A 15,599-nucleotide genomic window follows, 5' to 3' on the forward strand; every position below is an offset into this window, starting at 1 on the left:
CCGACTCAACCTATAAAAATATCTATTTTAACCAAAACACTATATCCCTATGTAATTTAAAATTAAAACAGACTCATTAAGTTCAGGCTCTAATCTGGCTACATACGGCCTATAGGTATATCCCTATCTTATACGCAAATCAATTAATTTGATCATATGTTATCCCAATTTTAGTATACTATAAACTCCCTTTCTCAAGTTTGTTTAGGTTCCTAGATCAATTTAATTGGTGGTCAGGCAATTAAAAAGCGTTAAGAACAAATTGGAATGAACAATTCAAATCCCATTAAAGATAAGTAAGAAAGAGATTAAAAATTTAGACTACATGTGGTTCAATTGCAATCTTAGAAAAAGAAATTTAGCTACTCATAATTGTAAAATAAAATAATATTGAATAAATTTCAACCATTGAAAGTATCAAGAAAGATAAAAGCTAAGGAATAAAACAAAACAATATTTGCCGTCTTGATTTACAAGTTTCAGCCTCAACTTGTAACTTCTTGAATCTCTCAAAAGTTGTCCCCACTAATGTTGTTAAAACAGATCTATTTATACTAATAAATTTAACCTAAAGTTTCTTAAGCTGACCTAGGGTTTAATTGGGCTTAAAGGTGTAATAAGAGGCCCAAAAATCAATTATCAGTATTTACAAATTTTCATCCCTACACAGTACATCTAGCCATTTTCGACGCGATTTTCTCTATGTTCGAAGCAGAACTGGGCAAAGTAATCGTCATGAAAGTTGTAGCTCTGTCTCTTAGCTTTCCAATGGTCGAAGAATCGCATCATTTAAAGTTCTGTAGCTCGAGATATGGCCAAAATACAAAAACATACGCAAGCAGATTCTAGGTCTTTCAACACCTTACTTTTCAAAATTAAGCTAATCACTTTTAATCTTACAAAAAATATAAAACCTAATAAATAATAACTAAAATAAAAGGAATAACATAAAATTAAAATAATTCACTAAAAATTAACCTAATCATAAAAATAACTAAAAATAATTAAATTATAATTGAAAATTGAAGACTTAGCTAATATTTAATAACAAAATTAGAATAAAATAATTCTATAAAATAGAATTATCACTATATGTTTACGATACTGAAAATGAAATCTCAAATAGACTAGACATTTTCTCTAATGATGAGAATAACAAATCTATTGATAGATCTATAGTAGAAGGTCTATTAAAAATGCTTGATGAAAATAATCAGATTGTTAAAATTTTTAAGATGGCTAGAGATAGACTGACAATATCATATTCAACACCTCTTCGATTAAGACTTCTAGAATCCCGTAATAATTTTAAACAAAACTATCAATTACCAACTGCCTGTGAAATTGCTGGGTTAATAGTTTGTGATTTAGGAGAATGTGATGGCCATCAAAATATAATAGTTGATTATATCAATGAAGGACTTAAACAAATAAGTGAACTACATCCTTTTTTTATGGCCATGTAATACCCTCTTCTTTTCCCTTATGGCGAAGATGGGTTTCCACTTACTATAAATTATGTTCATTCACCAATAAGAAAAAAACCAAAACTTCAAAAAGTAACTATGCAAGAATATTATGTCTATATAATTCAGCAACGATCTATTGTTAAAAATACATTGTTAAGAGGTGATAGGCTTTTTCAATAATTTATAGTTGACACATTTACAGCTGTAGAAGAGGAAAGATTATTATATATACGAAATAATAAAAAAAAATTAAGATCAGAATTGTATAATGGCTTAAAAGACACATTTGCAAGAGGTGATAACAATGCAACCACTATAAGAAACGTATAGTATTACCTGCAAGTTACAGTGGAAGCCCACGATATTTATTACAAAATTATCAAGATGCAATGGCAATGTGTAGGTATTATGGTTGTCTGAACCTGTTCATCACATTCACATGTAATACTAAATGGAAAGAAATTCAAGATGCATTAAGTTTGATTCCACATCAAAGACCGGAAGATAGACCTGATATAACTACGAGAGTCTTTAAAATCAAACTATACTATTTAATGGAAGACCTAATGAAGAATAAACACTTTGGCCGCGCTACAGCCGATATGTCAATTAAACAAAACAAATATTTATTATTTTAAATGAAACAATAAAATCATACTTTTCATGGATTAATACAAAAGTTTTCATCCTATATGATTCAGTGACTTACACCATTGAGTTCAAAAAACGAGGATAACCACATGTCCATATTCTTCTTTGGCTGCATCATGATGACATATTCTCATCCTTAAAAGAAATAGATAAAATGATATTAGCCGAACTACCAAACAAAGACGTTGATCCAATAGCATATCAAGCTATAGTAGATTTTATGGTCCATGGACCATGTGGCCCATCACAACCAAACTCTCCATGCATGACCAAAGGCCACTGTTCCAAATACTTTCCAAAAAATTTCCAAACAAGCATTATTATTAATAAAGATGGTTTCCCAATATATCGGAGAAGAAATATACCTTATAATACAATTATAAAAAATGGTATTGAATTAGATAATAAATATGTAGTACCTCATAATGTTGATCTGGTAGTCAAATATCAAGCTCACATTAATGTTGAAATTTGTGGTCAATCTAGAGCCATTAAATACTTATTCAAATACATCAATAAAGGACCATACCGAGCACGAGTTATCCTAGAAAATTCAAACTCAAACATTGATCAAAATGAACAACAAACGTCTATTCAAATAGATGAAATAAAAACATATTTAGATTGTAGATATTTATCAACATACGAAGCATGCTGGAGACTCTTTGCTTTTTCAATACACCATCGAAAACCAACAATTCAAAGATTAGCCATACATTTACCAGAACAACAAAACATTTACTTTCATGATAATGAAAATTTATCTAGAGTTTTGCATAGGTCAGATATCAATAAAACGACCTTTACTGAATGGATGGTTGCAAATCAAAATGATCAAAATGGTAGACAATTACTTTATGCTGACTATCCTACTGAATATGTTTGGCATCAACAAGCAACAAAATGGAAGAAAAGGGAAAAAGGAAGATGTATAGGTAGAAAAAACTATGTACATCCAGCAGTAGGAGAATTGTATTTCCTACGAATGTTATTGAATGTAGTAAAAGGAGCAACTAGCTATGAATATATCAGAACAATTGATGGCATTACTTATCAAACCTTCCAAGAAACATGTAATGTGCTTGGATTACTAGGAAATGATCAAGAATGGCATGATACATTAATTCAAGCTTCACAATGGGCTTCGAGTCAACAATTAAGATAATTGTTTGTAACCATTGTCATGTTCTGCCAAGTTGTAAATCCATTAGCACTTTGGAAAAGTAATTGGAGATTATTTTCAGAAGATATTGAACATAGATTAAAACACGCATTTGGATCAATACAATATACAATTCCAAATAATGATTTAAAAAATTATGTTTTAATAGCTTTTGAAGACCTATTCAACAAAAATGGTAGCTCTTTATCTGAATTTAAATTACCTATGCCTAATCAACAAAATCTTTACCATGAAGAAAATAGGTTGATACATGAAGAAATTAACTATAACTTGATAGATCTCCAACAACTACACCTAAAATTGCTTTCAAACTTAAACCTCGAACAAATGCAAATTTATCAATGTGTTAAACATTCAATAGACAATGAAGAAGGACAAATGATCTTTGTATATGGACATGGAGGAACAAGCAAGACTTATTTATGGAATGCAATTATATCTGGAATAAGATCAACTGAAAAAATTGTTTTGGCTGTTACGTCATCTGGTATTGCATCATTATTATTGCCAAGTGGCAGAACAGCTCACTCAAGGTTTAAAATACCTCTCAATATCAATGAGTACTCAATGTGTCAAATAAAAAAAAGAACACAACTTGCTAGGTTAGTTCAAGCATGTAGCTTAATACTGTGGGATGAAGCACCTATGGTACATAGATATTGCTTTTAAGCTTTAGACAAAACTTTAAGAGATTTACTTGATAGTGATTCAAGTCAAGTACTAAACAAACCTTTTGAAGGAAAAACTATTCTATTAGGAGGTGATTTTAGACAAATTCTTCCTGTTGTTGAGTCTGAAAACAAAACAGATATTATTAACACTACAATAAATCAATCACCATTATGGCACAAATGCAAGATTTTTCATCTTAAAACTAACATGAGACTATTAAAGGATAAACTTGACGAGGAATTCAAGAAAGAAATTGAAGGGTTTGCACAAGGGTTGCTAAATCTTGGTGATAGGAATTTAGAATCTTTGGCCATGGAAAATGATGGTGACTCAAATTATATAGCATTACCAATGGATTTATTAGTTCCACTTATGAATGACCCTGTTCAAGACATGATCTTCGTTGTTTATGATAAATTTGATAAATACTATGCAAACCCTGAATATCTCAGACAAAGAGCTATAGTCACTCCTTATAATGAAACAGTTGACATAATAAATGCACATGCACTTGATTTGATACCAGGAATGACAAAAACATACTTTAGTAGTGACTCAATTTCACAAGCCAACGATCAAATATCATATCATCAACTACTCTATCTAACAGAATTTGTAAACTCTCTTAAATTTCCTGGAATGCTAGATCATCTACTTCATTTAAAAGTCAGAGCTATTATCATGTTATTAAGGAATATTGACCAAAATTTTGGTTTGTGCAATGGTACTAGACTCATTATCACACAATTAGCTCAAAATGTCATAGAAGCAAAAACCATTTCCAATTTTGAAAGAAACAAAAAAAATTTTATATCGCGAATACTCCTAATCATGAAAAATCATAAATGACCATTCATTTTTACAAGAAAACAATTCCCAGTGAGGTTATGTTATGGTATGACTATTAACAAAAGTCAAGGCCAAACCCTAGAAAAAATTGGTTTGTATTTACCTAAACCTGCTTTCACTCATGGTTAACTATATATTACTCTTTCTATAGTTACATCTCGAAAAGGATTGCGAATTTTAGTCACTGATGAGAATGGTCAATCAATTGCTCAAACAAAAAATATAGTATACAAGGAAATATTTGATAATTTGCATTAAGGTTTGGATCAATATCTTCTAACTGTTACATTTATTTGTTCAATATTATTTTGTTATTTAAATTTCATCAAAATTTATTCAAAATTACATATTGTTCCATACTACCTCTCTTTTTTTTTTCGAGAGGGGGGAGGACACTTATTACACAATGCCTGTTTTGTTCCAACCATCATTTGTTATATGTATTTGAACCCATATTATTCCATAAAGATCTATTTCTCCAACTTATTCTATTTTTGACTTCTGTCTTATAATTACTTTAATTCGTGCTTTTTTACCAATTGAACATATAGTATAACATAAACATTTTACTCTTAAATATCTATTTAATTTAAACTGCATATCCTATTTGCTATAAATACAGGATAACAATGGCAGATCAATTTCTATCTGACCTACGATCTTTTCAACCAACTACATCAGTCAAAGGAAGGATTGTTCGTCTATGGGAATCAATTGATCCAAATCGTCCGAACACACTCCTCAGCCTTGATTTCCTAGCAACTGATTCGCAGGTACACACTTTTTTTAATAATTAAACAACATTTTTCTTTCAATATTAGATACCATTCTCTAAGTATTAAACTAAACCCTGTATTAAATACATACATATATATATATATATATATATATATATATATATATATATATATATANTTATATATATATATATATATAACACCATATCCTAACAGAGTTTCCTTTGAAATATTTTACAAATAGTTTGGCCATTTCTCAATAACGAAAGAGTATTTAACAATTGTATAAACAACAATCAAATTGATATTGCTTTGTAATTATTACTTTTAATTAAATCAAAAGTTAACAAAAAATATTTAATTCTTTCATTCTCTACTTTTATAAAATATCAAGGTTATTTGGTGCCAACTAAATACCTAATCCAAAATATTAATAACTATAATTTCAAGTTATCATGTGCTCCAATTTTTCCTTAAACACTTGACCCTGTCATACTACAACACTAAACTTATTATATAAAAATCTTGACGATATTCTTTTCCATTATTATTTACTATTACAATGATAGGAGAATGTAAATGATTACCATTTAAACTTTGTACTTTCTTTATATTATAAACAAGCCAGAATGTAGCCTGGTTGGTTAGTAGACAAGTTATGATGGATTCCTATTCCTTTGTATGGACTCATACAATTTTTCGATGCCATACATATTTTTAAATCTTTCAACCTATATTAATTTAAATTGATTTATATTTTCATTTGGTAGGCAGAATTTTGAAATATTAACAAAACACTAATTTTTTTGTATTTAAATATTAACAAAACATAGATTTTTGTTTCATTTCAAAATTTACATACTTAATATGTCAAGATAATAGAAGTTTGCTTCTATCTTTGTATGCTTGACTATTGAAAAATATTTTTAATATTAAAACTGCATTTTGCATTCTTGGAGTTATAAATTGGTAATAACATTTTTAATTCTTCATTCAACAGAGAAATGCATTACATTTTATGGTGAGAACCCCGGACGTGCCACAATTTCGACCTCAATTGAAAGAAAGATCTTTATATCGAATCAACAAGTTTCAAACAAGTGATAAAAAGTCCAATTTTAATGCGATTTCTTCAAATATAATTAGGATCTTTAAAAGAAACACCCAAATCCAAGAGCTTCATGAAGATTTGGCCTCATTCCCTTCATCATATTTTACTTTTGCATCATTTAATCAGCTGAATGCAAGGATCCGATATGATGCTATCTTGACAGGTACGGTTAACTCAATTATTTCCTAAATTGCTAAAGCATAATTTCTACAACATTTTTCATTATTAACATTATAATTAGTCACTAACCCCAATTAAAATGATGTTTAAAAACCTCACAGATTTTATTGAGGCTTTAAAATCGATGACCAATATTGTAAAGGTCCGCTTGCATAACAAAACATGTGACATTAAAAAAAGTGACCTTTACATTGAAGTTCTCAGGTAAAAAGAAAAAGTCATGAACGCATTTGATATTATGGGTAAATAAATTTCGACATCAAATCTTATACTTGGTATTTTTTTATACAGTGGCGACAATTTAAAAGTTGTTTTATACGTTGACAAAGCTGAAGAGATCAATGAAGACCACTTTCTTGATGAAGTGATCACTTCTGTTATTGTCTTGGTCGCAACAACCGTGAAGAAATACATGAGTAAGAATATTATTTACTGTTGGTTATATTATTTAATATTTGTGATGTTTTTTTATAACTCTTTACTACTCTTACAGACACCCTTTACCTTGCATCTTGTTCGGCCACTAAGATATATATTGATCCAAATATACCTAAAACTGCAGCATTTAAACAAAGGTAATATCAATATTATAACTATAAATGGCAATTCAAATATAAAACATTAGCTCACAAATCTTTTAACTCACAGATATCAAGAAAAACCATTTAGTGTACAAATCAGAAACATGGAAATGGACTCACATCCACAAACTAGAAACAATAGCAACATTAAGGAATCAACCATTGCAGCCAATAATGCAGTTGGCCTAACCAAAACCCAGGTAAAAGCAAACTTGAACAAACATTTTTCAAAAAAAATTCTTAAACTCAAATATACTAACAATAAATGTATATTGTAGAACATCAAATACAAGATACGTGAAACAATTACTGATATTGATTGCAGCAATGGATGGTTTTACAATTCATGTAACGAATGTGGGTTAGTCTTACGATTTTGTGCTGGAAAGTACTAGTGCACTCAACATGATAAAAAGACACTGCTGCCAATGTAAGTAAATAATGAACCTCATACATTCTTATTTATCTTTATTTCATAAATTCAATGCTTTCTTAAATTCTTTTTATAATATCATATTGAGGAAAAAAAATTTTTGTGGATATGTGGTAATCTAGCTCAAATGGAGCAAACATTCACATACTCTTAGCATTCAAAATCTTAACATTTTCATCATTTCTTTTGTTCTAGAATATGGATGTTTATGATCAAATATTTTTTTTCTGACATTTTAAAAATCACTGCTAAATCTACTTCAGTTTTCTTCATGCAGTCAAAATCTTCATTTTTGTCTTCTTAATAATTAATTAAAACAAATAAATATACATGAACACAAGTTTATGTGTTTTTATATTAATTTTATAAACATGTTTATAATTTATTATGTTAGTATTTTAAACATTTTAAAATTATTATTATACAATATATGTCTTTCAAGTATTAATACCTTTCGACTTTATTACCAACTCCTTATTTTCATTTGTAAAAGACTAAAATTCAATTTTGCAGATATTCCATACAACTGATTATGCAAGATAGCACTGGACAAATGGGATTGGTAGCGTTTGGTAAAGTGACAGAGAAGTTAGTTGGAGCGAGTATCACAAAACTTGTAACACTCAATACTATCCATCGCATGACATTACTTGGACCTGTCAAGGCCTTGATCAACCAAACAAGGATATTCTTAATAGGTCTGACGTTAAAAACAGTTAAAACAGGAATTTTAAATTACAAACTGTTCAATTGTGATGTGATAGCAAACCCAGAACCTCCCACTTTAACTTCTACAAGCATTGTTGCATCCTCAACACCTCCATTAACAATTGAACAACCAGAGAAGCAGCTCTTCCCATCACCAATCAGCACACAAGTGGTCAGAGAACTTTTCCCGAAAAACACTCCTTAGGAAGGTGCTGCCACCAGCCAAGGAAAAGAATCACCTCAGAAAAAAATACAAAACCAGGTTAGAATTACAATACAATAAACTTAATTTTATTTATTTGTTCTTCATCTTATTGTTATTACGTTATTTTCTTCTTTTTTCATATAGTTCGAACTACAAGCATGAGATAAAAATAATGCATTTTCAAATATATCTATATTCATTTCAATGTTCAACATTTTTAAAATTCACACACATTTCTAGCACTTTTGATAAACGATTAATAGCTAAGGTATCAACATTGAAGTTTTAAATAAATTAGATTGTTTCGCACATTTTGAAAGTTACAAAAAAACAAAAAGTCTTTTTTATGGATGATAAAATTCTATATTAATGGATGTTAAAATTTGCCTCTTTTAATTGTTCGTACATACACTTTATCAATGCTTGATGTAAGCTGTGTATTACTCATAGAATTTTAACGTTTTTTGCTTTAGTTCATGAATTGTTGAGATAAAATTTCAAACAATAGATGATATTCCTTAATTGTTCTGACATTGTTTGCAAACAGGGCACACATCGAACCAAAACCTTGATGAAAACGCAGCATTACTGAAACTTTTTGTTTGTCTATAGTTACTATTGAATCTTAACATCTAATTGCTAGCTACGTATGAAGATGTCTCATTCTTTTGTTCGAGGTAGCATGTAATATTACACACTATAACTATATCTTTTTCGTATATGCTTCGAATGCTGGCTGAATATCAAAACACTACTTTACCCAACTACATATATTTTGTAACAATAATAATGACATATTTTGTTAAACTTTGCAGAAGCCTTATCCTAATATCTACTTACAGCCACTATTTTTTGTACCTAACCTAACGATGATGGTGTAAAATTATAATTTGTTGTAATATTACTCTATGTTTTGTGCTCATATCTATATATCTATGCATTGTATTATGACCCTAGATTATAATATTCCAAAACTTTCTATTACTGACTATAACATTTTGTATACGTAATTTTTAATACATAAACTTGCTTTTGTCCTCACCTACAAAAATTTAATAAAATTAAAAATATCATAAACACAATTATTACAATATGTATTATTATATTCGTATGCAACATACGGATACATTTCTATATTTAGTCACGTTTTCATTCTCATAAGCTATAATGTAGAAAGTTGTGACTTTTATAACATACTTAAAAGGAAGCTTGAGGCTTCTAGACTTAACCACGTGGAGGGCAGAGATAGTGAAAAAGAAAAGATGTTGAAGCAAAGAGAGAGAAAGAAATGAGTACAAATGAGTCAAACTGAACCACGTGAAGGGCAAATAGAGAGAAAGAGAAAAGATGTTGAAGCAAAAGAGAGGGGATGCAAAAAGGACCGTATGTTGCATATGGGTAATATTCTAGTTTTATAAATAATTATATAAGAATTTCAATGAAAAATTAAAATTAGTGATATTTTTGTAGATTATTTAAAGAAATTAAAATGAAGTTATTTATTTATAAGAAAGTTTTATTTAATCTACAAAAATGAAGTTATTTGAAATAATTTAGAAATAATAGTATCTACCTTATTTTTAATATTGTCATTTTTGTAGATTTAATAATAAATCTGTGTTTGTCTATAATGCAGGGAAAATAGAAAATGAAACAATGAAAGATATCTTGAAAAGTAATGTTTATAATAAAATATATCAAAATTTGAATGAGAGGAAACATAAAAAATAATACTAGCATCAAGGCATCATATATAACCATATATCTGATTTTGCGCTACATATATAATCTTGCACAATAATTAAGAACGGTACACTATAAACCACAAGTTTATCCAAAAATGAACAAATCCAACCAATTATGTTAATTAACTTCATTAAATTGATAATGTTAAGATATTTTTGACTTGAAAATTATGGCTTATTTTTTCTTCATCGATCAACTTTTCCTCCTATTCTACATTATGAGAATTATTTGTTTCAATATAGAATTTTTCTTTTTCAATATTGAAATTTTCTTTTTCGAACCACTTTTCCACACCATCTACCCTTCGAGTATTATAACATTCAAACCATGTTTTCATTTTTTCCCTTTGGGCATCATTAACATCTTCTAACCACTTTTCATCATAACAATAAGTTTTATAGTGAATTCTGTATAAATATTAATATAAATTCGATCTTATAATCTTGTAATAAAGAAGAAAGGATAAGTCAGTGATCTGCGTAATAAAAATAGAAAATGAATGGTCACTGTAGGTGAAGCACCAAAGAATAAGCAAGGGAAAATGAAACAAAAGGGAAAGAAAATATGATTACAAAAAATTTCAAACTTATAACAAAGAAAAAAAAGAAGATAATTGTAAAAACTACTACAAAATGATTTGTAATAGAATTTAGGGATTGAACTATCCCAAAAATAATATAAAATGGAATAGTGAACCAAATTATAAAAACAGTACTTACCAAGAATTTATAAATAGAAGTAAATAACACTGATCATCAACTTTTTGAATATAATACCTTTAGCATTGATGATAAACATTTGGTGATAAGTCTGTAAAAATTAAAAGACCATAACATAGATAACATAGAATTTAAGCTCAAAATAAAAAAGTGTTCTTCTAATAACAAACACTCAAGCTTTGAAAATTTTATTCGAAAATACAAAACAAAAAGAGCTTACCTTCACAATGGATATTGTGATCAAAATGCAAAAGTAGATCATGGAACAAACTTTAATTTGGGGTTTAGAAGCTAAAAAATTAAAAGGGATTTATCTCAAAAAGAGAGAATCATAATATAAAGCTTTAAAAAGGCATAAAAATGAGTTTTTTTTCTTTTTTTTCTCCTTTGGCTTCATCAATTCAAAATACGAAGGACCAAAGCCCTTTAGTTTTAAAACTGAGAAGCTTGGAAAAAACCCCAATAGTGCACCATAATATAACAAATGGCAATATAAAAAGAAAAAAAGCCTTTTTCTCTTTCTCTTCCTTTCTTTCTCTTTCTACACCCATCCATGTCAATGTATATGTCATGCACGCTCATCGCTTTAACTTAGCACAACCATTTTCAGAATTCTAAAGTTAAAAAATTGGGTAAGGTTAGTCATGCATGCAAAATTAGAACTAATAAAAGAAAATTTAAAGAAGTCAAAAAAGAAGACCTTAAGTCCATCAATAAAAATAAACCATTGAGGATGCATTCCTTAAAAGTAGATCTCAGCACTATGTCATCATACTTTTCATCTATGGCTTTTGACTGCTTTTATTTTTGTTTCAAAATGATCAAAAAAGATAATAAGTGGTTTGTGTTTCTTGGGTACTCACCTTCTAAAACCCAAGTAATATGTCAAAGGACAAAATTGTCGAGTACATCAATGAGAGGGGAGGGAAGATCAAGAAAAGTGAAGAAAAAAGGAGCGGATTAGGTATTCCTGTCAGTGGTCAAGAAAGCGAGAGCAAAGGCCCTAAGTAGATGGTACGCTTCGCCTCGCTTCTTACGCCGAAAAGCTCCATTCCGATAGACGCTCAACCGATTGACTGAGGTAAGATTTCAGTAAAAAACTGACTTCCGTGATTACCCCACTAGTCACCTCAAACCGGACGAAAGATAGGCAGTGTCTAATCGGGCGGAAAGGGATTGATCTCGTTCTACCCCCACCTCTATCGCTTTCACTCCCAGCCCTGCTCGGCTTCGCTTACAGGTGCTGATCCTTAGCCAGTGCTGCTCTTAGGTATAGATATGTTATCGGATTGATCTGCTGCTGTTTTGTCCTTTGGTTCTAATCAAAAAACCAGGGCTTACGTGCGGGAGTAGGATTCGCTTTCCAAGAGGGGTGACCCTGATCCCCCTATTCAACAACAGAGATGGGATTTGTTTGATTCGAATGAGGTTTTCCCATCCCTTCGGTCAGTGACTCTTGCCTTTAGTAGGAATAGCCATGCTATGGTCAGTTTTGAACGAGAGGAACTTCTTGTATGGGTAGAGACAACTCTTGCACAAGATTTTTACCATAATTCGAAACGGGAGGTAATTTCTTGCCAGATCGTAACTCCATCTGGTTGACTTGGGCTATTTTTGAAGAAATCTGAACCATTTGGCATGATAAGACTAGACTCTACGGCTTCGGGCTTTGCTTGCCTTTTCTAATAAAAAATTTCGGCTCGGCCCGAGAAAGCGCTGGCAACAACAAAAAGGAAGGGGTCCATGTAACTGCTGCACCTGCCCCTTTTCTTAATCAATGGGGCAGCAGGTTCGGCATCTATTAGAAAAGAGAGAATCCACTTCAGATAACCATGCCTCTGCTAGGCAGCGTGTGGAATGGCCAAGAGCAGACATTTTTGGATATATAATCCAAGTCGAGAGTGGAGTTACGGGAACAGCCGTCTGATGGAAAACAACTTTCATGTTTGGTTTAGAGAGCACTTTTTTCGTTGAGAATTCCTCGTTCCCTTTCGTGTGAATTGTAAAATAATGTTCAAGAAGTTTCTAGAGAACAACAGAAGAGAAAGAGGAAAATAAAAAGAAAAATGATCAGGTAAAAAAGAGAAAAAAGAGAACGAAAGCTCCTAGAGAAATGAGTAGAGCAAAACCCCAAAAACACCCCTGAATTTTAAAAAAAATTTGAAAACGCCCATACCTTTTATCCAAATTATCAAACTATATCGGGTTCATGTCTAAAAGCTCAAAATACCCTCCAAACATGTTAAAATACCAAGGACAAATGTCATGTATAGAGGGAATATATAGGTAAGATTCATTATACTTAGATAAGAAAAATTAATGAATTTCCATTTTTTTTAAAGTTAAGGTCTAGTTAAGGGTGTTTATAAACATTGATCAAGGTTAATTATTATGTAACTTTAAGAAACATTTTTCCATTTAACACATTGTTTTGATTCAATTTAAATAGACATTATATATTAAGTATAAGGATAAGTATTTGATACATTGACAACATATGATTTCATTATACTGTTCAATCACTGTAAAATGTTGAAAGTGCAAATATATGCCGTATAAACCAATAGATTGGTTGTAAATATACATTCTGTTATTTTAACATTTGATTTTAATATAAGGTTTTCTTTATCTTTATGTTTGTAATTATTATTATTATTATTATTATTATTATTATTAACTAATAAGATAAAATCCATGGAATAAGATATGTTTTACAAAGGGAATTATAAAGTGTTACAATTGTGAGATTCTTATAGGATCAAAACATTATTTCCAAAATGTCCATAGTCAATACTTTATCAATATTGGACATTAAGCACACGGTCATATTCTTCATTGTTGAAGTGAGGGAACGATCTCATTGAATACAGTATAAGGATACTTGAACTATCATGTGAATACTTGTTAATAAAAAGGATAAAGTACAGAGGGCCAAATAAAATAGAGAACAAACAAGAAATTGAAAGAAAACATAACAAAATATATAATGACTGAATAACCTTTGTATTAAATAGTACAAAATCGAAGACTGGATGAAGATCACTAATTGTGTTAATTAAAAACAAAAAGCTTAACTTTATTTATAGAAGAGAATCAAGTCTGCTTCCTAATTTTGTGCTAAAATTGTGGCTTCATAAATTATAGGAATATGTTACTTTGACTCCCACTTTATTAGGATTCTATTAACAGAAAATTTTGACTTAATCTTCAACAATTCTCCCACTTGAAGACACGATTCCATCACTTGAAATTGAACAACGAACTACTTCAAGACCCAAAGAATTCTTGAACCGATTAAACTTTTTTCTTGTCACAAACCTGGTAACATGTTTGCAAGGTTCAAGTCTATGTGAATTTTCTTCAAGATAATCTTGCCATCTTCAACCACATTTTGAACAAAGTGATAATAAACATCAATGTGCTTCATACATGAGTGGAAAGTTAGGTTTTTAGCCAAATGAATAGCACTTTGACTATCACTATTAACACAAATAACATCTTATTATCTCATCATCAATTCCTTAAGAAGCCTTTGTACCCATATAACTTCCTTGCAAGCATGTGTTATTGCCATGAATTCTACCTCCGTTGTTAAAAATGCTACACTTGATTGTAGTTTTAATTTCTAGCTGATTGCACCTTCTGACATGGTAAAAATATAGTTATAGTAGGCCTCCTTCTATCTTTATCACCAACAAAATTTGCATTAACAAAACTAATGCATTGCTGCTTCATGTGTTTGAAACATAATGACACATTCTGAGTGCCTCCTAGATATCTAAGGATTCACTTGACAACCATCCAATGATCACGATAAAGATTTGTTTTATACTTACTAACTACTCCCATTGCTTGTGAAACGTCTAATCTTGTACATACCATGGAAAACATAAAGCAAACTACTGTTGACGAATATGTTACTCGAGACATTGTTGCCCCACTTCAATGTTGGGAAATAATTTTGAAGACAATTTATTATGAATAAGAAATGAGGTACTGATTGGTTTTACATTTTGCATATTGAAGCACGACAAAATTCTTTCTATATAACCCTTTAGACATAACTAGATCTTTTTGACCTTTCTTTCTCAAGTATCTTCATCCCAAGATTCTAATTCATAGCTCCCAAATCTTTCATTTCGAATTTCCCAACCAATTGAGCTTTTAGTGTAGGCATTTGTTCCAAACTATTTCCTACAATAATCATATCATCCACATATAATAACAAGGTACAAAAGCATCCATTACCTCAATTACAAATGTAAGCACAATGGTCAGCCTCACATCTTCTAAAACACAAGCTCATAATGAAGGAATCAGATTGCTTATATCAACACCTAGGCGTCTGCTTGAGA

This window comes from Theobroma cacao, chromosome 9 (assembly GCF_000208745.1).
Source record: "Theobroma cacao cultivar B97-61/B2 chromosome 9, Criollo_cocoa_genome_V2, whole genome shotgun sequence".
In the NCBI taxonomy this organism is placed as follows: domain Eukaryota; kingdom Viridiplantae; phylum Streptophyta; class Magnoliopsida; order Malvales; family Malvaceae; genus Theobroma; species Theobroma cacao.